Raw genomic sequence first — 25,992 nt, forward strand, 5'->3', positions numbered from 1 at the left:
TGCTTCTATAACTTATATGGAGAGAACATCATGAGAAAGTCTTGGCTGGAAGAAGCACAAGCTGGAATCAGGATTGCCGGGAGAACTATCAATAACCTCATATATGCAGATGACAACACCCTTCTGGTAGAAAGTGAAGAGGAATTAAAGTGCCTCTTAATGAAAGTGAGAGACGAGAGTGAAAATGTTGGCTTCAAGCTCAACATTCAGAAAACGAAGATCATGGCCTCTGTCCCATCACGTCATGGTAAATAGATGGGGAATTGTGGAAACAGTGTCAGACATTATTTTGAGGGGGCTCCAAAACCACTGCAAATGGTGACTGCAGCCATGATATTAAAAGACGCTTACTCCTTGGAATGAAAGTTATGACTAACTAGATAGCATATTCAAAAGCAGAGACATTAATTACTATGCCAACAAAGTTCTGTCTAGTCAAGGCTATGGTGTTCCCAGTTTTCTTGTATGGATGTGAGAGTTGGACTGTGAAGAAAGCTGAGTGCTGAAGAATTGATGCTTTGAAACTGTGGTGTTGGAGAAAACTCTTGAGAGTCCCTTGGACTGCAAGGAGGTTCAACCAGTCCATTCTGAAGGAGGGCAGCTCTGGGATTATTTTGGAAGGAATGATGCTGAAGCTGAAACTCCAGTACTTTGGCCACCTCATGCGAAGAGTTGACTCATTGGAAAAGACTCTGAAGCTGGGAGGGATTGGGGGCAGGAAGAGAAGGGGACGACAGACGATAAGATGGCTGGACGGCATCACTGACTCAATGGACATGAGTCTGAGTGGACTCCGGGGGTTAGTGATGGACAGGGAAGCCTGGCGTGCTGCGATTCATGGGTTCTCAGAGAGTCGGACACGACTGAGCGAATGAACTGAACTGAACTGAAAATGTAAAGGAAGAGAGCAGGCCCATTGGGACTATTTTGCACCCATTGGGAAAGCTGGATCCCTGCCTCACAAAACACCACCATAGCAATTAAGACACATACGAAGAACCAACAATAGAAAGAAAAACTTGACAAATTTTATAACAATTTCTGAGAGTGAATATCTTACTTTATAATCGAGGTATTATGCATTTTTAAAGATTTGTTAGTTTAAGGCTGACAGCAACGTGATTGAGGGATTCAGTGTCTCAGGGGCTTCCTTGGACAAAATTCACTCCATTTGCAGGGCCCTGGACTATGTCCTCTACTCAGAACAGGGAAGAATCCTGAAAACACAGAGCAGCATGTGGTGGTGCTAGTGGGTATTTTTTCACTGAATCAATTATTCTACCATGACACACAGAAGAAATCTAGATGCTAGGAGGGGGATCTCCAAACCTATCTTCAAACAGGAGGCCTTTCTCGCTTGAATAGTGTTGGGTGAAACTACGCTTGGGAAGGGAAGAGGTGTGTCATGAATATTTTGTCTGCAGAGAACAAAGTGCTGTGTAGAGACGTTGTGCAAGCTCTTCCCAGGACACGGAGTAAAAGGACACAGTGACCTGATTCTCAGCCCTGCTCTTGGGGCATCGCACTGTCTCCACCCCTGACATATGGTGAGGCCCTCACAGGTGTCCTGGAGAGTATGGGCACATGACCTGAATCTGTCCGATCTGTGTGTTCCATCCTCCCTGGCTACCATGATGGGCTCAGGACTTGGGCAGTGACCAATCAGGGCCCAGGGCCGGGACTCAGGCAACAATCAAGGGGAAGAGGAGCTCTGGTTCTGTTGGAAGGGGCGGGGCTGGTGAGGTCAGTCTACAGCAGTGAGAGGAGCGTGAGTTCAGCCTGGGGCAATTGGCGACCTTTCTGCTCCCATCAGGGCAGAGGCACCAGCTTGAGAATGAGGGCGCTGCTGAGCCCACGATTTGAGAGCACTGGCTCCTGCTGTGGTCCTGAAGCTCCACCTGAGAACGGAGGGAAGTGGCCTGCCTAGGAGTCCTCCTGCTTATCTGTGAGCTTGTGTAAAAACAGTTTTTTCTGTCCAGCGGGCCTAGTGGAGACCCTGCAAAAGCAAGTTTGTGGGTTTTGGCTGGCTTCAGGAAAGAAACACCAGATGGCACTTGGAGACTCCAGTCTAATCTGGATTCAGGGGATATCCCTTGAAAGTGAAGGGACAAGTCCTGCTGTGTCCGACTGTTTGTGAACCCATAGACTATAGGATCCATGGAATTCTGCAGGCAAGAAAACTGGGATATTCCAAACCCAGGGGTCAAACCCAGGTCTCTGCATGCAGGCAGATTCTTTAGCGCCTGAGCCACAGAGAGGCCAAAGAATATTGGACTGGGTATACTGACCCTTCTGAGGCTGACCAGGATTTCCTGACCCAGGAATCAAACTGGGCTCTCCTGCAGTGCAGAAGGATACTTCACCAGCTGAGGTATCAGGGAAGCCCAGTATCTCTTAAGACCAGCTACTAATTGTAGAATTAACCTAAAGAGTCATCACAGGTTTAAGGTAGCAACCTGCTAATGCAGCAATCGGTGTCTTTATTCTAGAGGACAAAACTGGGGCTCTAAGAAGGGAGTAACTCAGCTATAGCAAGGAAGTGTGTACCCAGACAAACCCCGAAGTTCCTGCTGTTAGAACTCAGGGAAGCCACATGGTGAAGCTTGTCCGTGTGACAGGGGCTAATGCACCCAGCCCACACTGCGTGCTGCGGGGATCTGACTTGCTAACTGCGGTCTGGCATCTCAGAGACTCACAAAATCAGTTTACACTGAAGAAAGGAATGGAAGCTCCCTCATCCACCTCACCACAACCTGCGGGTCCTCCCACACCCTGCTCCCTTCCTCCTGTTTTCTGAGGAAATTAGAGTCATGCTCATGTGACTACACTGGCTGTCCTGTGCTCACAGGCTACCACTGGAGCTGCTAAAGGAGAGGCCAAGACTCTTTGGCCCTGAGTATCTCTCTTACTTTTGCACCATCGAGGCCCTTCTCCAAAACTGCACTCGAGAGCCATTTTTTGAGACGTGCAGGGACCCTCCTTCAGTTTGCAACAAGTTGTATCCACTGCTGTCTTTCCAATGCCTCCCTTAAAGCACAGTTCGTGTTCTCCCTTGCCTGTATGGTGGCCCACCTGGCTGCCATGTGAAGGACAGACATGACTGTGAATCAAAATCTCAGATATGACAGCTGGGTATCTGTGTATAAATGACCTGATTATTCACACTGCAGAGTACATCAGGAGAAACGCTGGACTGGAAGAAACACAAGCTGGAATCAAGATTGCCAGGAGAAATATCAATAAACTCAGATATGCAGATGACACCACCCTTATGGCAGAAAGTGAAGAGGAACTAAAAAGCCTCTTGATGAAAGTGAAAGAGGAGAGTGAAAAGTTGGCTTAAAGCTCAACATTCAGAAAACGAAGATCATGGCATCTGGTCCCATCACTCCATGGGAAACAGATGGAGAAACAGTGGAAACAGTGTCAGACTTTACTTTTGGGGTTCCAGAATCTCTGCAGAAAGTGATTGCAGCCATGAAATTAAAAGACGCTTCCTCCTTGGAAGAAAAGTTATGACCAACCAAGATAGCATATTCAAAAGCAGAGACATTACTTTGCCGACTAAGGTCCATCTAGTGAAGGCTATGGTTTTTCCAGTAGTCATGTATGGATGTGAGAGTTGGACAGTGAAGAAGGCTGAGCGCCGAAGAATTGATGCTCTTGAACTGTGGTGATGGAGAAGACTCTTGGGAGTCCCTTGGAATGCAAGGAGATCAAATCAGTCCATTCTGAAGGAGATCAGCCCTGGGATTTCTTTGGAAGGAATGATGTCAAAGCTGAAAATTCAGTACTTTGGCCACCTCATGAAAAGAGTTGACTCATTGGAAAAGACTTTGATGCTGGGAGGGATTGGGGGCAGAAGAAGAAGGCGACGAATGAGGATGAGATGGCTGGATGGCATCACTGACTCGATGGATGCAAGTCTGAGTGAACTCTGGGAGTTGGTGATGGACAGGGAGGCCTGGTGTGCTGCAATTCATGGGGTCGCAAAGAGTCAAACACGACTGAGCAACTGAACTGAACTGAACTGAGAGGCTGAAGTAGGCTTCAGGGGTCCAGAACTAGGGCTTGGGCCAAAGTGACTCAACAGGCGTTTGGACGCCAGGGGAGGCTTCTGGCTCTAGAGGGGATGGGGCGCGTTTATTGAGATTCTGAAGGACCACTCTGTGCAGGTTCACGGTGCATAGAGAAAACAAGGAGTCTAACCTGGAAGTGGTCGCAGCTCATGGCTGAGCCAGCTGCCTTCTTGAGGGTAGGATGTGGGGCAGAGGAAGGGACCCAGCTCTCCTCCCTTGTGTGGTACCTGGGGCATGTTGACACCAGACTAAACTCTTACATGGTGACGACCATCGCTGCTGTCTGCAAAGGGTTTACACTGGCATGTGTCTTCATATGAGAGGTCAGGCCATCTCGAAACTACACTGGCCATGGGTATGGCCTGTCCAACTTCACATGTTTCTTCTCTTCCTTACTGAACATTCATTTCCAAGAGGGCTTTTGGGCCATAGGATGTTGAGTTTTCTCTAGCTTTTTCCAATGAGGAATGCTTTTTGGTCTTGGTGTTGTTCATTTTCCAGCTCTCTCTTTTGGCTTCTTCTGTGAATTTGTTTGTGGAACAGAAAGAGCTCCGAATCTCTCTTCTGGCTGAGATGTCAAATTTACAACAGCAATGCCTACCTGGAACATTCTGACCAGATTTGCCGAAAGTGCTTGGTTTTGCAGATGACATCCTGAAAGTACCTACACTGTCCTTTCAGTTACCCAAAGGCTACTTCAAATGAAATAAAAAAGAGAGAATTCTCAAGTTTAATCTTACAATATGTAGAGAGTCAGAAAAATCCCATGGAGAATGGGAAAGTTATCCATTCCAGTTTTCTGGCCTAGATAACTCCATGGACTGTAAGAACCATTGGACTGCAAAAAGTCTAACAAGACTAAGCGCCTATAAATTTCCCTCTCTGTCAGAAAAAAAAAATCTATTTTTTCTATCATTTCAGTGATTGACATTGATTGTGGACACCCAAAGAATGGGAAGAAGTGGAGAAAGAAGAAGACTAAATGTCAGTTGGGGGAAGGAGGAATGGGGAGTGCTTGACATGAATGGGGAGTGCTTGACATGAATTTGCTGGGAAGTAGGGGGATAGAATGAGAAGGTGCGAATGTAGACATTGGTGATGGTTACACAGCACTGTGAAGGCCTTAATATGCCCAAATTGCATCAATTAAAGTAAAATTTACTAAGAGAAACTTAACAGGAAAAAATACATAAAGCCAAAAGAAATAAAACATCACAAGAAAGCTACACACACACCAGATGCAAATAAGCTCAGGGGATGGGCACTCAAGCTGCCCTGGGTGGAGCGTGAGTTGATGGCATCCACAGGAAGCAGGCAGGGATGGAGGCTGAAGAGCCAAGTGCTCCCCTGGACAAGGTGTTTCCAGAAAGGGCTCCAGGTCTCTGTCCAGAGTGGGGGCCCATTCTCCCTGCAGGGGTGCATCAGTCATCATGGGCATCTGGGTCTTGGGCAGGAGGCAGGGCAGGCTCTCCCTGCAGAGGTGGTAACTCATGCCCTGACTCGGGTTCTCCTGCCAAAGCCCGAACAGGTACAGTTGCAGGTAGACGTGGATGTTCTCTCTGAGGAGGTGGGACATCGGTGCCTGTGGCTGGGGGTCCTGCAGGCACAGAGGTCCGATATGCCCAGTGTGCTGGCCAGTACCCAGCTGGCCCGGTGTCTGGGAAGGGAAGTCTCAGGTCTCGATGTCCCCTCAGTGGATCCCTGGATCCTGCACCTGTAGTACCCACAGCTGTAGGGACAGGACTTGGAAGTGGAGTCTGGTTGTAATGAGAGGCCAGTGCTAGAGCTGTGAGAGAAGAGCTTACCCATCGCCAGCATTTTGATGTGTGTATATGGGGACAGAAAGCTTCCCAGATAATCACAAAGAATACCCAGCATAGGATGCACTCTGACTGCATTGTGAAAGATGGGTGGTGTGAGGCCAGCCTTTGTTCCAGGCCCAGACCCAGCTCTGGGGGACTCCTCGCTGTGTAGCTCAACACCCCCTCCACACACACTCACATGCACAACTCCAGCCTCCTCCCTTCTGTGCTTTGCCATGCTGGGCTCCAGGTCCTCCTGCTGCCTCAGAGGCAGGGTTTCTTTGGGTTCAGGGTCAGAGCCGGGTGTGATGAGCTCCATGGCAGCCTGAGACTGGGCCTTGGGTTGTGTCCTGGGTGGTGTGTGTGGAGCAGGCCTTCCCTTCTTCCTCTTCATTCACAGTTGGGCTGATCCCTCCATGGGCATGCTCACCTGGAGCCTGCACTGGGCCTCACGAGCAGTGGGGTGGTGATCCAACGCCTCCCTCGGGAGGTGAACGGGGTGCCCCCCTCCTTGGCCACATCGACTGGGAAGCTCTGAAATGACTCTGACCATCAGCCCGCCCTGCCTGGAGTCTACTGAATTTCTGCTGCCAACAGAAACATGTGTCTGCTCAGGTACCTACCCTGGACGAAGGAGACACCCCTGAGGCAGTGGGGTCTTCCTGGGCAGCTGGTGCTGCTTTGATTCTCCCCATCCTGCCCAGCCTTGTCTCCCCTGGGGTGTGGACACACCCAGCCCACAGACTTGTGAGCCACATCTGCAGGGGCTTGCTTGAGGCAGAGATAAACCAGGAAATCCCCATGCACACACAGAAGGAAAGGACTCAGGGTTATCCGAGTGGGATCGGAGAGGGGACCTGGCCCAGGATGGAGCTTCCCTGTTACATTTCTGTTCCTTTGGGAAAGGGCCAGAGGTCTCTCGGGGAGTTCCTGAGGCAACACTAACTGCATTCCCACACACCCAGCCGGTGAGCTCTCCCAAGTCCTGGCCTCTAGGAAGGGGCAAACAGCAAAATGTCCTGGCTGCCTGGGAACTTGCTGAGAACTCTTCTCCGCTGTAAGGCTTGGAAATCCCGTTTCCCTGTTCTGTTGGGTTCTGTTGCCAGGAAGTGACGTCATTTCCTAAGTTCTTTGCTGAGGTCCCTTACACAAAGCTCCCCAAGCAAACCTCTGGGTTTCTATCTGTTCACCCACCCCCTTAGGCCATGTGCAGGCACAGTGACATGCACACCGCTCACCCCACAGCTTTGGAAGGCTTGGGGGCAACCAGGGCATGAGCTCTGAGAACACAGCTCTTTCAGCAGGCTCCTTCTTCTCATCTGTGATGTGGCCCTTGACAAGCCATATGCCCCTCAGGGTTTCCCTAGTCTCTCCATCTGCAGAGTGGGTTCAATCTCTCATCTAATGCCTTGGTCTGTTAGCCTACAGCACCTACATGCCTTTCAACCTGGGGCTGGTATCACAAGGAGCTTGTGCCCTGGGACTTCCTAAAGGCAAGATTCAATACATGGCTGACCTAGCACAGAATGGGGCAGAAACAGGCCTGGATGGGATCTGGGATCTAGGAAAATGTCATGCAAATTGTTAGGAAGTCTGAGACTACTTTTGCAGCTCGAGAGGAAAGCCAGCTTCCTTCTCTCCACGAGACACGAGGCATGACTTTCCTGTTGAAAATCCATAGGAATCACAAGATCCATTGCAGCACTGGTTAGGAACACTGAAGTTCCCGCCTCAACTCGAGATGAGGACCTAGGCCCCTGCACCAACTGCAGAGGAATCCTGAGAGACCTCTCGAGCTCACATGGAGACCAAACTTTCCTGAGGCAAATGAGCGGTTCACTGAGGTCCCCATTGTAACTCGAGAGGGACCCCCAGTTTCCTGCTGCAACTCGAGAAAAAACAGGAAATTCTCCCCTCAACGCGAGATGAGGCCCTTTTTCGATGCAGTGTCTCTAGAGAAATCCCACCTTCCCTCTTGAGCCTCGAAAGGATGCTTGACACCCTTGATGCACCTCAAGAAGTTCCATGACAAACCCGTCTCCACTAGAGAGGAAAACTGAGTATCCCATCACAAATCAAGAAGAGACCCATTTTCCCTCCTCATCTCGAGATGAAGGTCAATTTCCCTTCTTGGTTTGGAAATGTATCCCGGCATTCCCATCACCCCTCAAGAGGAGGCTGTCTCAAATTGAAACTCGAGAGGGACTCCAGGGGTCTGCCACAATTCAAAAAGACCCAAATGTCCCAATCTACTCCAGATCAAAATGATTCCTCTTCACTGTCTCCACTGTAACCCAAAGTATCGACTCAAAACAAGATGGGAGTTGTGACAGCCCTGTGGCACCTCGATACAAAGCCACAGATCCCTATGTCAACTCGACAGGAAGCCTGACACTAATTTTAAAGCTCGGAAGGAGAGCAGACTTCCATGACTCTGAAAGAGACAAGGCCTGACACCCATGTTGAAACTCCATAGGAAGCCCGAGATCCATGTCAGCCCTGTAGAGGAACCCTGAGGTTCCAGCCTCAACTTGAGATGAGGACATAGGCTCCTGCATCGCCTGGAGAGGTGTCTCGAGAGGCCCCTCGCAAATCTCATGGAGACTTGAATTTCTTGAGGCAACACAAGCGTGTCCCTGAGGTCCCCATTAGAACTTGAGAGGAATCCCAAGTTTCCTGCCACAACTCGAGAAAAACCAGGAGATTCTGCACTCAACGCGAGATGAGGCTCTTTTCTGCTGAAGCGTTTCTAGAGAAATCCCACATTCCCACTTGAGCCTTGAAATGGTCCTTGACACCCATGAAGCAACTCAAGAAATTCCCCGATATACATGTTCCCATGCAAGAGGAACACTGAGGGTCCCGCCACAACTCAAGAAGAGCCCCCATTTTTCCCTCCTTTTCTCAAAATGAGGGCCCATTTCCCTGCTTCATCAGAAAATGAATCCCAGCGTCCCTGTCGCACCTCAAGAGGAGGCGGTCTCAACTTAAAACTCGAGAGGAACTCCAGGGATGGTGCCACAATTTAAAAAGACACAGATGTCCCAATCCACTCCAGATAAACCTGATTGCCCTGCGCTGACTCCACTGTCACCCCGAATATCAACTCAAAACACGATGGGAGTTGTGACAGCCCTGTGGCAGTTTGAGAGAAAGCCACAGATCCATATGTCAACTCTACAGGAAGCCTGATACTATTTTGACAGGTCGAGAGGCAAGCGGCTTTCCATCTCTCTGAACATGTCAAAGACTGATTCCCCTGTTGAAACTCCATGGGAACCCTGAGATCCATTTCAGCACTGGAGAAGAAAAATTAGGTTCTGGCCTCAACTCGAGATGAGGACCTAGGCCCCTGCACCAACTGGAGAGGAATCCTGAGAGGCCCATCCCAACTGGCATGGAGACTAGAATTTCCGGAGGCAACACGAGTGGGAGGTCCCGTTTTAACTCGAGAGGAACCCCAAGATTCCTGATGCAACTCTAGAAAATACAGGAGATTCTCCACTCAACACGAGATGAGGCCCTGTTCCACTGAATTGTCTTGAGTGAAATCCCACCTTCCCTCTGGAGCCTCACAAGGGTCCTTGACACCATTGATGCCACTCAAGAAGATTCCCGACATACCTGTCTCCATTCGGGAGGAACACAGAGTGTCCCATCAACTCAAGAAGAGCCCCATTTTTCCTTCCTCATCTCGAGATAAGGCTCCATTTCCCGGCTTCATAGGGAAAGGAATCCCGGCGTTCCCATCATATCTCAAGAAGAGGCAGTCTCAACTTTAACCTCTAGAGGAAATCCAGGTGTCATGCCACAATACTAAAAGACTCCGATGTCCCAATCCATTCCAGATAAACCTGATTCCCCAGCACTGACTCAACTGTCACATCAAGTGTTGACTCAAAACACGATGTCAGGTGTGATAGTCCTGTGGCCCCTCGATAGAAAGCTACAGATACCTATCTCAATTTGACAGGAAGCCTGAAATTACTGTTACAGTGGAAAGAAGACTTCTTAGTCTCCCCACAAGATGAGTCCTGACTTTCCATAGGAAACCGAAGATCCATGGCAGCACTGGAGAGGAAACCTGAGGTTCCAGCCTAAACTCGGGATGAGGACCTAGGCCCCTTCACTGACTGGAGAGGAATCCTGAAAGGCCCCTTGCAGCTCGCATTGAGACTTGACTTTCCAGAGGCAACACAAGTGCTTCCCTGAGGTCCCCATCGTAACTCGAGAGGAACCCCAAGATTCCTGCCACCACTCGAGAAAAACCAGGAGATTTTACCTTCAACGCGAGATGAGGCTCTTTTCCGCTGTGGCGTCTCAAGAGAAATCCCACCTTCACTCTTGCGTCTTGAAAGTGTCCTTGACACCCCTGATGCAGCTCAAGAAGTTCCCCGACATACCCCTTTTCACTCGAGAGGAACACAGAGGATCCACCACAACTCAAGAAGAGCCCCGTTTTTCCCTCCTCATCTTGAGATGAGGGTCCCTTTACCTGCTTCATCGGGAAAGGAATCCCATCGGTCCTGTCGCACCTCAAGAGGAGGCGGTCTCAACTTGAAAGTCAAGAGGAACTCCAGGGGTCTTACCACCATTCCAAAAGACCCCAATGCCCCAGTCCAATCCAGATAAACCTGATTCCCCTTCACTGACTCAACTGTCATCCCAAGTATCGAGTCCAAATGGATGGCAGTTGTGACTACTCTGTGGCACCTTAATAGAAAGCCAGAGATTCCTCTGTCAACTTCACAGGAAGCCTGACACTACTTTGACAGCTCGAGAGGAAAGCAGAGTTCCATGTCTCCACACGAGATGAGGTCTGACTCCCCTGTTGAACTCCATAGGAATCCCGAGATCCATGTCAGCACTGGAGAGGAAACCTGAGGTTCCGGTGTCAGCTCCAGATGAAGACCTAAGACCCCTGCACTGACTGAAGAGGAATCCCGAGAGGCCCCTCGCAACTCGCATGGAGATTTGACTTCCCTGAGGCAACACGTGAGACTCCCTGAGTTCCACGGGTTAGCTGGAGAAGAATCCCAAGCCTCCAGCTGCAACTCGAGAAAAACCAGGAGATTCCCCCGTCCTTGCTACATGAGGCCATTTGTTCCTGCAGCACCTAGAGAGCACTCCTGAGTGCCCTCTCCAATCTTGAGATGAGGCTTGACTCTCTTCATGCAATTAAAGGGGGCCCGGAGATCCCCATCACACCTCAAGTGGAAGCCCTTTTTTCCAGCCACAATTCAAGAAGAGCCCTGTGTTTCCCACCTCATGTGGAGATGAGGGCCCATTCCCTGCTTCAACTCAAGAGGAATCCCAACTTCCCCTCACATGGCCAGAGGAGGCCTGCCTCACCTATTGATCTCGAGTGGAACCCCAAGGATCCTGCTACAGGGGAAAAGGACACTGAGTTCCCACTCAACTCGAGATAAGTCCTGATTCCCCTGCAATGGCTCCAATGGAACACCGAGGATCCCCTCACAACATGATGGGAGGCCTGACTCCCTTGCTGATCCTCTTGTAAAAGCCCAGATTCCCCACTTGAACTCGACAGGTAGCCTGACACCCCTTTGACAACTCGAAAGGAAAGCAGATTTCCATGCCCCAACACCAGACGAGGGCTGACTCCCTTGTTGAACCTTGAGAGGAAGCTTGAGATCCCCATCGCCACTGGACAGGAACACTGAGTTGACCAACAGAACTCTAGACACAGCCCTATTCCCCGGCGGTGACTGGAGAGGATTCCCAACATGCCCCTTGCAAAGTGGAAAGAGACCTGACTTCTCGGAGGCAACACAAGCAGGTCCGTGAGGTCCCTTTCGCAACTTGAGAGGAACCCCAAGCTTCCTGTTGCAACTCGAGAAAAACAAGGAGATTTTCCCCTAAATGCGAGATGAGGCCCTTTTCCAGAGTAGTGTCTAGAGAGGAATACCAAGTTACCTCTTGAAATGCAAAAGTGTATTTGACACCCTTTATGCAACTTAAGAAGTCCACCGAGCTACCGTCCCCACTCGGGAGGAACACCGAGTTTCATGCCACAAGTCAAGAAGACCCACGTTTTCCCCCTCCTCAACTGGAGATGAGGGTCGATTCCCCTGCTTCGTGGGGAAAGGAATCATGAAGTTCCTGTCGTACCTCAAGAGAAGGCCAGTCTCACCTTGAAACTCGAGCACATCCCCGGGAATCGTGTCTCTATTTGAAAAGACCCCGATGTGGCCATCCATTCCAGATAAGCCCAATTCCCCTGCACTGACTCGAATGTCACCCCAAGTATTGACTCACAACCCGAAGGCAAGTGTGACAACCCTTTGTCAACTCGACAGGAAGCCTGACACTACTTTTAAACCTCGAGAGGAAAGCAGACTTGCATGTCTCCACTAGAAACGAGGCCTGACTTCCCTGTTGAAACTCCATAGGAACCCCAAGATTCATGTCAGCACTGGAGAAGAATCCTGAGGTTCTGGCCTCAACTCAAGATGAGGACATCGGCCCCAGCACCGACTGGAGAGGAATCCAGAAAGACCCCTCGCAACTCGTATGGAGACTTGACTTTCCTGAGGCAACACGAGCGGGTCCCTTAGATCCCCGTCGTAACTCAAGAGGAACCCCAAGTTTCCTGTCGAATGTCGAGAAACACCAGGAAATTCTCCCCTCAACCCGATATGTGGCCCTTTTGCACAGCGGTGTCTCGAGAGAAATCCCACCTTCCCTTTTGAGCCTCGAAAGGTCCTAAACACCCTTGAGGCAACTCCAGAAGTTTCCCGACATTGCCGTCTCCACTTGGGAGGAACCCCGACTGTCCCGCCACAATTCAAGAAGAGCCCCGTTTTTCCCTCCTTATCTCGAGATGAGGGTCCATTTCCATGCTTCTTAGGGAAAGAAATCCCGGAGTTGATATAGGGATCTGTGTTTTTCTCTCAAGGTGCCACAGGGCTGTCAAACATGCCACTGTGTTTTGAGTCGATGCTCAGGATGACAGTCGAGTCAGTGCAGGGGAACCAGGTTTATCTGGAATGGATTGGGACATGGGGCTCTTTGGAATGGTGGCACAACCCCTGGAGTTCCTCTCCAGTTTCAAGTTGAGAGCACCTCCTCTTGAGGTGCAACGGGAATGCTGGGATTCCTTTCCCGACAGAGCAGGGAATTGGACCCTCATCTCGAGATGAGGAGGGGTAATGGGGCTATTCTTGTGTTGTGGCGGGACACTCGGAGTTCCTTTTAAGTGGAGATGGGTATGTCAGGGAACTTCTTGAGTTACATCAAGGGTGTCAAGGACCCTTTAGGGGCTCAAAAAGGAAGGTTGGCTTTCTCTCGCAACCCCACAAAGGGAAAGGGCCTCATCTCGCATTGAGAGGAGAATCTCCCGGTTTTTCTCGAGTTGCGGCAGCAAATATGGGGCTCCACTTGAGTTACGACGGGAACCTCAGGGACCTGCTCATGTTTCTGCGGGGAAGTTAGGTCTTCATGCCAGTTGCGAGGAGCCCGTAGGGATTGCTCTCCAGTTGGTGCCTAGGCCTAGGGATTCATCTGGAGTTGAGGCCAGAAACTCAGGGCACCATTCCAGTGCTGACATGGGTCTCAGGGTTCCTATGGAGTTTCCACAGGGGAGTCAGGCCTCGTCTCGTGTGGAGACATGCAAGTCTGCTTTCCTCTCGAGCTGTCAAAGTAGTGTCAGACTTCCTGTCGAGTTGACATAGGGATCTGTGTCTTTCTCTCAAGGTGCCACAGGGCTGTCACAACTGCCGTCTTGTTTGGAGTGGATAAAAGGGGTGACAGTTGAGTCAGTGCAGGGGAATCCGGTGTATCTGGAGTGGACTTGGACAATGGGGTCTTTCAGGATTGTGGCATGACCCGTGGAGTTCCTCTTGACTTTCAAGTTGAGACCACCTCCTCTTGAGGTGCGACAGGACCGATGGGATTCCTTTCCAGACGAATGAAGGAAATGGACCCCCATCTCGAGATGAGGAGGAAAATGGGTCTTTTCTTGAGTTGCAGTGGGACCCTCATTGTTCCTCTCGAGTGGAGACGGGTATGTGGGGGAACTTCTTGAGTTGCCTCAAGGGTGTCAAGGACCATTTCAAGGCTGAAGAGTGAAGGTGGGATTTCTCAAGAGGCCACAGAGAAGGGCCTCATCTAGCGTTGAGGGGAGAAACTCTTGGTTTTCCTCGAGTTGAGACAGAAAACTTGGGGTTCCTCTCAAGTTATGATGGGGACCTCAGGGACCCACACGTGTTGCCTCAGGAAAGTCAAGTCTCCATGCCAGTTCTGAGGGGCCTCTCAGAATTCCTCTCCATTCGGTGAGAGGGCCAAGGTTCTCCTCTGGAGTTTATACCAGAACCTCAGGTTTCCTCTCCAGTGCAGATATAGATCTCGGGGTTCCTATAGAGTTTGAACAGGGGAGTCAGGTCTCGTCTCCTATGGAGACATGCAATTCCACTCTCCTCTCGAGCTGGAAAATTAGTGTCAGGCTTCCTGTCGAGTTGACATTGGGATCTTCAGTTTTCTCTCGAGGTGCCACAGGGCTGTCACACGTTCCATCTTGTTTTGAGTCGATACTCAGTGTGACAGTAGACTCAGTGCAGGGGAATCCGGCTTATCTCAAGTTGATTTGGTCATCGGGGTCTTTTTGAATTGTGGCACAATGCCGGGAGCCTGTACGTGAGATTCCAATCATGACAAGGTCATGCTGAAGATCCTGACAGTGCAAGTCAGATCAGGTCTCAAGAGGTCCTCTGCCTGAGCATCTGCCCCTAAACCAGAATCTGTCTGTTTTATTATTTCATGTTTCTCACCAACACCTCTGACATTAATGGGGGGCTCTCCCCGACCACCTTTCTCTAAATAAAATTAACTTAGAGGTCTAGTTAATTAGTCTCCTGGGCCTAATTGGGGTGTTTCTATTCAGACCCATCTGATAGCTTTCTAACTTGCCTGACAGGTTTATCCGGACTTTTACTACTATGCATACGATTGTTAAGAGCTGCCCAACCGCAAGAGGCACAGGATGCTTAAAAAATTCTAGGTACGTAGAGCATTTTTGAGGAGTTAAAAAATCATTAGAATAGAACTGGTTAAGGGTTTAATTGCTGAGCCAATACTTGCTGCCAAATTTTCATATCCTTTATTTGTTGTGTACCCAGGAGTGCATTAAATAATATAGTTGGTATATAGAAAAAACAAATAACAACATTAGATCTTTGAGTTAAGTGCATTCTTGTTGTAACCAACTGCACCTTTCCTCTATAAGGATGTAACTTTACTTAGTACTTTGAGGATGACGCAGATTAAAGAAAAACACTTCAAGGGAAAATGAGTTTTTTGGTTGAATAACATTTATCAAGGAAAAGTGCCATAAAATGTTAACATGCCTCTTGCCCAGAAGATAATGTAAATCACCTGAGACCTTTTGTATTCGGAAAGGTATTCAGAAAGAAAACTTGATATCAATAAGGGTCAGGACTGCTGACCCTTCATGACTCTGCATCTTCCGTTATGTAAAACTTAGGGTATATAAGCACCTTTTGAAAATAAAGTTATGCGGTATTTGCACAAGCGTGACCTCCCTCATGTCAATTTTTTCTCTGTTACTCCCTCTCACTCCCTCTCGTTTTCAGGCTGATCCCTTGAAAGACAGAGGCTCTATGTGTTCACTTTTCTGCCCGGGCTTCTAAGACAAATGCAAGAGGGAGCCCAAGGCGGGGCAACCACCGCTATTCAAGTGGGCGCCTGTGGCCTACGGGAACAGAGCAAGTCTCTTGTTTTGAGACTTTATTAGCTATTTGTGTAAACCAAGAAATATCAGCCTCTTTCTCTCCTTTAATTTCTTAATGGCTCTCTTACCTCCCTGTATAACTCTAAGTATAAAAATCTATATCTGTATACCTCTCTGGCCTAGCTGCCCATGCTTCAAATACCCTGGAACCAACCGGGGCTAGACCCCGGTAGCATGACTCCTGAGTTCCTCTCGAGTTTCAAGTTGAGACTGGCTCCTCTTGAGGTGTGACAGGAACACCAGTATATCTTTCCAAAAGAATCAGGGAAATGGACACTCATCTCAAGATGAGGAGGGAAAAACGGGGCTCTTTTTGAGTTGTGGCAGAACCCTCGGTGTTCCTCTCGAGTGGAGACAGGTATGTCGGGGAATTTCTTGAGTTGCATCAAGGGTGTCAAGGACTCTTTAGAGGCTACAGAGGGAAAGTTGGATTTCTTTCAAGGCACCACAGCGGAAAAAGGCCTCATCTCTTGTTGAAGGGAGAATCTCTTGGATTTTCTCGAGTTGCGGTGGGAAACTTGGGGTTCCTCTTGAGTTACGACTGGGATTTCAGGGACCTGCTCATGTTGCCTCAGGAAAGTCCAGTCCCTTGCGAGTTGCGAGGGGCCTCTCAGGATTCCTCTCCAGTCAGTGCCTGGTCCTAGGTCCTCATCTGGAGTTGCGGCAAAAACCTCAGTGTTCCCTTCCAATGCTGACATGGATCTCGGGGTTCCTCTTGTGGAGACATGCAAGTTCGCTTTCCTCTCGAGCTCTAAAAGTAGTGTCAGGGTTCCTGTGGGGTTGACCTAGGGATCTGTGGCTTTCTCTTGAGGTGCCCAGGGCTGTAACTCCTGTCAACTTTGTTTTAGTCGATTGTTGGGGTGACAGTCACGCCACTGCAGGGGAATCAAGTATATCTGGAGTGGATTTGGCCTTTGGGGTCTTTTTGAATTGTGGCACAACCCCTGGATTTCCTCCCGAGTTTCACGTTGAGACTTCCTTCTCTTGATTCGCGACTGGAACGCTGGGATTCCTTTCCCAATAAAGCAGGGAAATGGACCCTTACCGGGGTCCAGCTCCGGTTGGATCCAGGGTTTCTGAAGCATGGATGGTGAGGCAAGAGAGATATATAGATATAGAGAGAGATAAGGAAAGAATTTGCAGTTAAGAGAATACAGGAGAGAACAGAGACTGATATTCCTTGGTTTACACAGAAAGCCAATAAAGTCCCAAGACAAGGTATTTATACCATTCACGTAGGCCACCGGCACGCGCTTAAATAGCAGAGGGTGCTCCACCTTGGGTTCCTTCTCTCGTTGGTCTTAGAAGCCTGGGCAGAGAAGTGAACATGGAGGACCCCTGCATCCCAAGGGATCAGCCTGAAAAAGAAGTATACAGAGAAAGAAATTACAACACGGGGAGGACAAGCTTGTGCAAGACCCGTAGCTTTATTTTCAAAAGGAGCTTATATACCCTAAGTTTTACATAATGGAAGATGCAGAGTCATGCAGGGCAGCAGTCCCGACCCTTCTAGACACCAAGCTTTCTTTCTGTATACTTTCCCATATTCAAAAGGTCTCAGGTGATTTACATTATCTTCTGGCCAAGAGGTCTGTTAACATTTTATGTCTCTTTTCCTTGATGAATACTAATCAACCAAAAAACTCATTTTCCCTTGAAGTGTGTTTTCTTTAATCTGCATCACCCTCAAAGTACTAAATAAAGTTAAGTTACATTCCTATAGAACAAAGGTGCAGTTGGTTACAACAAAGTACTTAACTCAAAGATCTAATGTTGCTGATGCCAGGGCTACTGCCTGTTTTTTTCTATATACCAACTATATCAAAATAAAAGATATGAAACTTGGCAGCAAGTATTGGCTCAACAATGAAACCCTTAACCAGTTCTATTCTAATGATTTTTAACTCCTCAAAAGGCTCTACATTCCCACAATGTTTTAAGATTCCTGTGCCTCTCACAGTTGGGAGGCTGGAAACAATCACATGTTTGGTTGAAAAAGTCCAGATAAACCTGTCAGGCAAGTTAGAAAGCCATCAGAAGTGTTTGAATTGAAACACTCCAATTAAATGCCCAGGAGACTTATAAACTAGAGCTCTAAGATAATTTTCTTCAGAGAAAGGTGGTCGGGGACAGCCCCATGTTGGTAACAGTGGAGCTGATGAAAAATAGCAGGACAAGCAGATTTTGGTTTTGTGGTAGATGCTCAAGAATGTCCAGTGGATCCCACAAGTAGTGAGTCAACTTTACCTGTAAGGACTCGTCCTCATGACCTTTGTCATGGGTAGGATCTCCCAAGCTGGCTCAAGGCAGACCCTCATGTCAAGATGAGGAAGGAACAACGGGGCTCTTCTTGAGATGTGGCGGGACACTTGGGGTTCCTCTCGGGTGGAGATGGGGATGTAGGGAAACTGCTTGAGTTGCATCAAGGGTGTTAAAGACACTTTCAAGGCTCAAGAGGGAAAGTGGAATTTCTCTCGAGACGCCACAATGGAAAAGAGCCTCATCTCGCGTGGAGGGGAGAATCTCCTAGTTTCTCTTGTGTTACGGCCGGAAACAATGGGTTCCTCCGGAGTTATGATGGAGACGTCAGGTTTCTGATCATGTTTCCTCAGGAAAGTCAAGTCTCCATGCGAGTTCTGAGGGTCCTCTTGGGATTCCTCTCCAGTCGGTGCAGGGGCCTATGACCTCTTTAAGTGTTGAGGCTGGAACCTAAGATTCCTCTCCAGTGCTGACATGGATCTCGGGGTTCCTATGGAGTTTCAAACGGGAGTCAGGCCTCGTATTGTGTGGAGACATGCAAGTCCGCTTTCCTCTCGAGCTGTAACAGTAGTGTCAGACTTCGTGTCTGGCATAGGGATCTGTGGCTTTCTCTCCAGGTGCCACAGGGCTGTCACACATGCCAAAATTGTGTTGAGTTGATTTTCGGGGTAACAGTTGAGTCAGTACAAGGGAATCAGGAGTGTGTGGAGTGGATTGGGACATCAGGGTCTTTTTGAATTGTGGGAAAACCTATGGAGTTGCTCTCGAGTTTCAAGTTGAGACCGCCTCCTCTTGAAGTGAGTCAGGAATGCTGGGATTCCTTTCCCTACAAAGCAGGGAAATGGACCCTCATCTCGAGATGAAGAGGGAAAAACGGGGCTCTTCTTGAGTTGTGGCGGGACCCTAAGTGTTACTCTCGAGTGGGGGAGTGTACGTCGGGGAACTTCTTGAGTTGCATCAAGAGTGTCAAGGACCCTTTCGAGGCTCAAGGGGGAAAGTGGGATTTCTCTCGAGACACCATAGGGGAAAGAGGCTTCATCTCGTATTGAGAGGAGAATCTCCTGCTTTTTCTGTTTGCAGCAGGAAAAATGGGGTTCCTCTCAAGTTACGATGTGGCCCTCAGGGACCTGCTCGTGTTGCCTCAGGAAAGTCAAGTCTCCATGCGAGTTGCGAGAGGCCTCTCAGGATGCTCTCCAGTCGGTGCCAGGTCTTAGGTCCTTATCTCAAGTTGAGGCTGAACCTCAGGGTTCCTCTCCAGGGCTGAAATGGATCTCAGGATTCCTATGGAGTTTCAACAGGGTAGTAAGACCTGACCTCGTCTCGTGTGGAGATATGTAAGTCAGCTTTCCTCTCAAAATGTAATAGTAGTTTCTGGTTTCTAGCTGAGTTGACATAGGCATCTGCTGCTTTCTCTCGAGGTGTCACAGGACTGTCACACCTCCCATCGTGTTTTGAGTTGACACTTGGGGTGACAGTCGAGTCAGTGCAGGGGAATCAGGATTATCTGGAGTGGATTGGGACATCGAGGACTTTTTGAATTGAAGCACAACCCCCGGAGTTCTCTCGAGGTTTAAATGGAGACCGCCTCCACTTGAGGTGCGATGGGAACACCGGGATTCCTTTCCTGATGAAGCAGGGAAGTGGAATGCCATCTCGAAATGAGGAAGGAAAAACGGGGCTCATCTTGAGTTGAGGCAGAACACCCGGTGTTTCTCTCGTGTTGAGATGGGTATTTCGGGGAACTTCTTGAGTTGCATCAAGGGTGTCAAGGATCCTTTTGAGGCTCAAGAGGGAAAGTGGGATATCTCCCGAGACGCCGCTGTGGAAAAAAGCCTCATCTCACGTTGAGAGGAGAATCTTCTGGTTTGACTCGAGTTGTGGCAGGAAACTTGGGGTTTCTCTTGAGTTATGACAAGGAAATCAGGAACCCGCTTGTATTGCCTCAGGAAATGCCAGTCTCCATGCGAGTTGCACGGGCCTCTTGGGATTCCTTTCCAGCCTGTGCTGGGTCCTAGGTCCTCATCTGGAGCTGAGGCCAGAACCTCAGGGTTCCTCTCCTGTCTGACGTGGATTTCGGGGTTCCTATGGAGTTTCAAAAGGGTATCAGGCCTTGTCTCATGTGGAGACATGCAAATCTGCTCTCCTATTGAACTGTAACAGTAGTGTCAGGCTTCCTGTCGAGTTGACATAGGGATCTATGGTTATGTCTTGAGATGTCAAAGGCTGTCATAAGTGCTATCGTGTTTAGAGTCAATACTTGGGTTGACAGTCGAGTCAGTGTTGGGGAGTCAGGTTTATCTGGAGGTACTGGGACATTGGGGTCTTTTGGAATGGTGGTATGACCCCTGGAGTTCCTCTCGACTTTCAAGTAGGGACCGCCTCCTCTTGAGGTGCGATGGGAACACTGGGATTCCTTTCCAGACGAAGCAGGGAAATGGAACCTCATCGCAAATTGAGGAGGGAAAACCGGGGTGCTTCTTGAGTTGTGGCGGGACCCTCGGTGTTCCTTTCGAGGGGAGACAGGTATGTCAGAGAATTTCTTGAGTTGCATGAACGTTGTCAAGGACCCTTTTGAGATTAAGAGGAAGGTGGGATTTCTCTCAAGATGCTGCAGCGGAAAAGGGCCTCATCTAACGTTGAGTGGAGAATCTCCTGGTGTTTCTCGAGTTTCTTTAGGAAACGTGGGGTTCCTCTCGAGATACGATGGGGACCTCATGAACATGCTCGTGTTGCCACAAGAAAGTCAAGTCTCCATGCGAGTTGCGAAGGGTCTCTTAGGATTCCTCTCCAGTCAGTGCCAGGTCCTAGGTCCTCATCTGGATCTGAGGCCGGAACCTCAGGGTTCCTCTCCAACGCTGACATGGATCTTGGGGTTCCTATGGGGTTTCAACAGGGGAGCCCGGCCTCATCTCATGTGGAGACATGCAAGTCTGCTTTCCTCTTGAGCTGTAACTCTAGTGTCAGGCTTCCTGTCGAGTTGACACAGGGATCTGTGGTTTTTTCTCGAGGTTCCAGAGGGCTGTCACAAGTGCCATCATGTTGTGAGTCGATACTCGCGGTGACAGCCGAGTCAGTGCAGGGGAAACAGGTGTATCTGGAGTGGAATGGGAATTCAGGGTCTTTTGGAATGGTGGCACGACCCCTGGAGTTCCTTTCGAGGTTCAAATTGAGACCGCCTCCTCTTGAGGGACGATGGTAACGCTGGGATTCCTTTCTCGACAAAGATATACCCGTCTCCACTAGAGAGGAAAACCGATGGTCCGGCCATAACTTTAGAAGAGCCCCTTTTATCCTTCTCATCTCGAGATAAGGGTCCTTTCCTTGCTTCTTCAGGAAAGGAATCCCGGCTTTCCCGTCACCCCTCAAGAGGAGGCGCTCTCAACTTGAAACACGAAAGGAACTCCAGGGGTCATGCCACAATTCCAAAAAACTCCAATGTCCCAATGCACTCCAGAGACACCTGACTCCCCTGCACTGACTCGACTGTCACCCCGATTATCGACTCACAAGACGATGGCACGTGTGACAGCCCTGTGGCACCTCGAGAGAAAGCCACTGATCCCTATGTCAACTCAACAGGAAACCTGACACTACTGTTACAACACGAGAGGAAAGCGGACTTGCTTGTTTCCACATGAGACGAGACCTGGCTCCTCTGTGGAAACTTCATAGGAATCCGAGATTCATGTCAGCACTGGAGAGGAAACCTGAGGCTCCGGACTCAGCTCCAGATAAGGACCTAGGACCTGGGACCGATTGGAGAGGAATCACAAGAGGCTCCTCGCAACTCGCATGGAGACTGGACTTTCCTGAGGCCACACGAGCGGGTCCGAGAACTCTCCGTTATAACTTGAGAGGAATCCCAATTTTCCTGCTGCAACTCGAGAAAAACTGGGAGATAGTACCCTCAACGCGAGATGAGGCACTTTTACACTGTGGCTTCTCAAGAGACATCCCACCTTCCCTTTGAGCCTCAAAAGGGTCCTTGACACCCTTGATGCAACTCAAGAATTTCCCCGACATACCCGTCTCCTCTCGAGAGGAACACTGAGTGTCTCGCCAAAACTAAACAAGAGTCCCATTTTTCCCTCCTCATCTTGAGATGAGGGTCCCTGTGGAATCCCTGCATTGCTGTCTCACCTCAAGAGGAGGTGGTCTCAACTTGATAATCGAGAGGAACTCCAGGGGTCGTGCCACCATTCCAAAAGACCCCGATGTCCCAGTGTACTCCAGATACACCTGATTCCCCGTCACTGACTTGACTGTCACCCCGTGTAGCGACTCACAACACGATGGCACGTGTGACAGCCTGCCAGGAGCCAGAGTGAGGAATCCCACCCATTGTGAAGGTCATGAGGAAGGAATCCTGACATACGCAAAAGGCGTGATCTGGTTTCAGGGTTACCCCCTGGATTTTCCTGAGCATCTACCCCGAAAAAACCGGTCTGCCTGCCTTATTGTACTGTGCATTCCACTCTTCTGACATTAACAGGGGCTGTCCCACACCACCTTTCTCTGGAAAATTTTAACTCAGAGCTCCAACCAGTCTCCTGCATATGAAAGGAATGTTTCTGCTCAAATCCCTCTGATGGCTCTCTAACTTGCCTGGGAGGTTCCCCCGAACTTTTACAAGTTGTGATTGTTTACAGCCCCCCAACCGAGAGAGGCACGATGCTTAAAGCATCTTAAAGATACAGAGCCTTTTCTAAAAAGCTAAAAATTATTTTGGTGATGGGTTTCACTGTTGAGTCAAATACTGCTGCCAGGCCTCCATATTCTTTATCTTTTATACACCTGAAGGATACTAATCAATATACTTTGGATATAGAAAAAGAAATATAGTAGTTTTGATCTTACCAACACTAGACCTGTGAGTTAATTTTCTCTTTGTTATAGATCACTGTACTCCTCTTTCTTTGTTATAAATTGTTGTGTCCTTGCTATGTTAGAATGTAACTTTATTTGGTGCTTTCTGAGAGTGGCACCAGGCTTTGGGAGAACAACACTTTTAAGGTTTTCTGGTTGACAGACCCTTATCAGAAAACGGCCATAAAATGTTGATTGCCCTTCTGGCCAGAAGGTGATGTAAATCACCTAAGACTTGCGTATACAGCTAGGTATGCAGAGAGAAAGCCTGGTCTCAATAAGAGTCAGGGCTGCTGACTCTGCATAATTTTGGATTATCCATTGATCTCTATGTGCAACCAAAGGTATAAAAAGCTTTTCCAGACAATGAAGGATGGACCAGTTTCTCAGACCAGCTTCTGGAACTGGTTTCTTGGAAATCTGGCTCCCCCCATGTCGACTTCCTCTCTCTCTCTTTCTCCCTCTCCCTCTCTCTCCTTTTCAGGCAGAATTCTGATCTGGAGCGTGGAGGCTCACCACGTCTACTTACGTGCCCTGACTTCTAAGACCCACACGAGAGAGAGCTTAATGCAGGGCAACCCCTGTTATTCAAGCGGATGCTGGTGGCCTAATGTAGATGGTGCAAACCTCTTATTTGGAGGTTTTATTAATTTTGCACTTAAACCACGTTATTCAGTCTCTATTCTCCATTCAGTCTTCTACAACAATACTTTTTCATAATCTCTCTTATGTTTCAAATTAAATAGTCCTTTCCCAGGGTCCGACTCCATCCCTGCTTTAAATTCCCTGGATCCACCGAGGCTGGACCCAGACAAGAGCCCAGTGGCACTCTGAGAAAAAGCCACAAATCCCTATGTCAACTCGACAGGAAGCCTGACTCTACTGTTACAGCTCGAGAGGAAAACGGACTTGCATATCTCCACATGAGATGAGGCCTGAGTCCCCTGTGGTAACTCCATACAAACCCCGAGATCCATGTCAGCACTGGAGAGGAAATCTGAGGTTGCGGTCTCAGCTCCAGATGAGGACCTAGAACCTGGCAACGACTGGAGACGAATCCCAAGAGGCCCCTCGTAACTCGCATGGAGACTGGACTTTCCTGAGACCACACCAGCGGTTGCCTGATGTCCCCATCGTAACTTGAGAGGAACTCCAAGTTTCCTGCCGCAACTTGAGAAAAACAAGGAGATTCTCCCTTCAACACAAGATGAGGCCATTTTCCTCTATGGCATCTCGAGAGATATCTCACCTTCCCTCTTGCGTCTCGAAAGGGTCTTTGACACCCTTGAGGCAACTCAAGAAGCTCAATGACATACCCTTATCCACTCGAGAGGAACACCAAGGGTCCTGCCTCAATTCAAGAAGAGCCCCGGTTTTTCCTCCTCATCTCTAGATGAGGGTCCCTGTTCCTGCTTCATCGGGAAAGGAATCCCAGGAATCATGTCACACCTCAAGAGGAGGCGGTATTAACTTGAAAGTCGAGAGGAACTCCAGAGGTCGTGCCACCATTCCAAAAGACCCCAATGTCCCAGTCCACTCCAGATACACCTGATTCCCCTGTGCTGATTCGACTGTCACACTGAGTATCCACTCACAACAGGAATGCACGTGTGACAGCCCTGTTGCACCTTGAGAGAAAGCCACAGATCCCTATGTCAACTCGACAGGAGGCCCGACACTACTGTTACAGCTCTGGAGGTGAGCGGAATTGCATGTCTCCACATGAGGCGAGGCCTGACACCCCTGTGGAGACTGCATAAAAGCCCTGAAATCCATGTCAGCACTGAATAGGAAGCCTGAGGTTGTGGTCTCAGCTCCAGATGAGGACTTAGAACCCGGCACAGATGGGAGAGGAATCCCGAGAGGCCCCTTGCAACTCGCATGGAGACTGGACTTTCCTGCAGCCACATGAGCAACTCCGTGAGGTCCCCGTCGTAACTTGAAAGGAACCCAAAGTTTCCTGCGTCAACTCGAGAAAAACCAGGAGATTCTCCCCCTCAACACGAAATGAGGCCCTTTTCCACTGCAGCGTCTGGAGAGAAATCCCACCTTCCCTCTTGAGCCTCGAAAGGGTCCTTGACCCCCTTGAGGCAATTGAAGAAGTTCCCTGACATACCCGGCTACACTCGAGCCAAGACCAAGGGTCCTAACGCAACACAAGAAGAGTCCCGTTTTTCCCTCCTCATCTCGAGATGAAGGTCCCTTCCCCTGCTTCATCGAGAATGGAATCACGTCGTTCCTGTTGCACCTCAAGAGGAGGCACTCTCAACTTGAATGTCGAGGAGATCACCAGGGGTCAGGCCACTGTTCCAAAAGACCCCAACGTCCCAGTCCAATCCAGATACAACTAATTCCCCTGCACTGACTGGACTGTCACCCCGAGTGTCGATTTACAACACGATGGCACGTGTGACAGTATTGTGACACTGCGAGAGAAAGCCACAGATCCCTATGTCAACCCAACAGGAAGACTGACAGTACAGTTAGAGCTCAGGAGGAAAGTGGACTTGCATGTCTCCACACGAACAAGGCCAGACTCCGCTCTGGAAACTCCATAGGAACGCCGAGATCCATGTCAGCACTGGCAGGAACCCTGAGGTTGCAGCCTCAGCTCCAGATGAGGATCTCGGCCCCAGAAGTGACTGGAGAGGAACTCGAGAGGTCGCATGCAACTCACATGGAGAATGGACCTTCCAGAGGCCACATGAGTGATACCCTGTGATCCTTGTAGTACTCAAGAAGAACCCCAAGTTTCCTGACGCCACTCGAGAAAAACCAGGAGATTTTCTCCTCAACGTGAGATGAAGCCCTTTTCTGCTGTGGTGTCTTGAGAGAAATCCACCTTCCCTCTTGAGCCTCGAAAGGGTCCTTGACACACTTGATGCAATTCAAGAAGTTCCCCGACATACGCGTCTCCACTCGAGAGGAACACCGACGGTCCTGCCACAGCTCAATAGGAGCCCCGCTTTTCCCTCCTCATCTCGAGATGAGGGTCCATTTCCCTGCTTCTTCGGTAAGGAATCCTGGCATTCGTGTCGCACCTCAAGAGGAGGCGGTCGCAACTTGAAAGACAAGAGAAACTCCAGGGGTCATGCCAACATTGCAAAAGACCCCAAAATCCCAGTCCACACGAGATATGCCACCTTCCCCTGAACTGACTCAACTGTCACCCCGAGTATCGACTCACAACACGATGGCACGTGTGATAGTCCTGTGG

The sequence above is a fragment of the Capricornis sumatraensis genome, chromosome 10 (assembly GCF_032405125.1).
Source record: "Capricornis sumatraensis isolate serow.1 chromosome 10, serow.2, whole genome shotgun sequence".
Taxonomy (NCBI): Eukaryota; Metazoa; Chordata; class Mammalia; order Artiodactyla; family Bovidae; genus Capricornis; species Capricornis sumatraensis.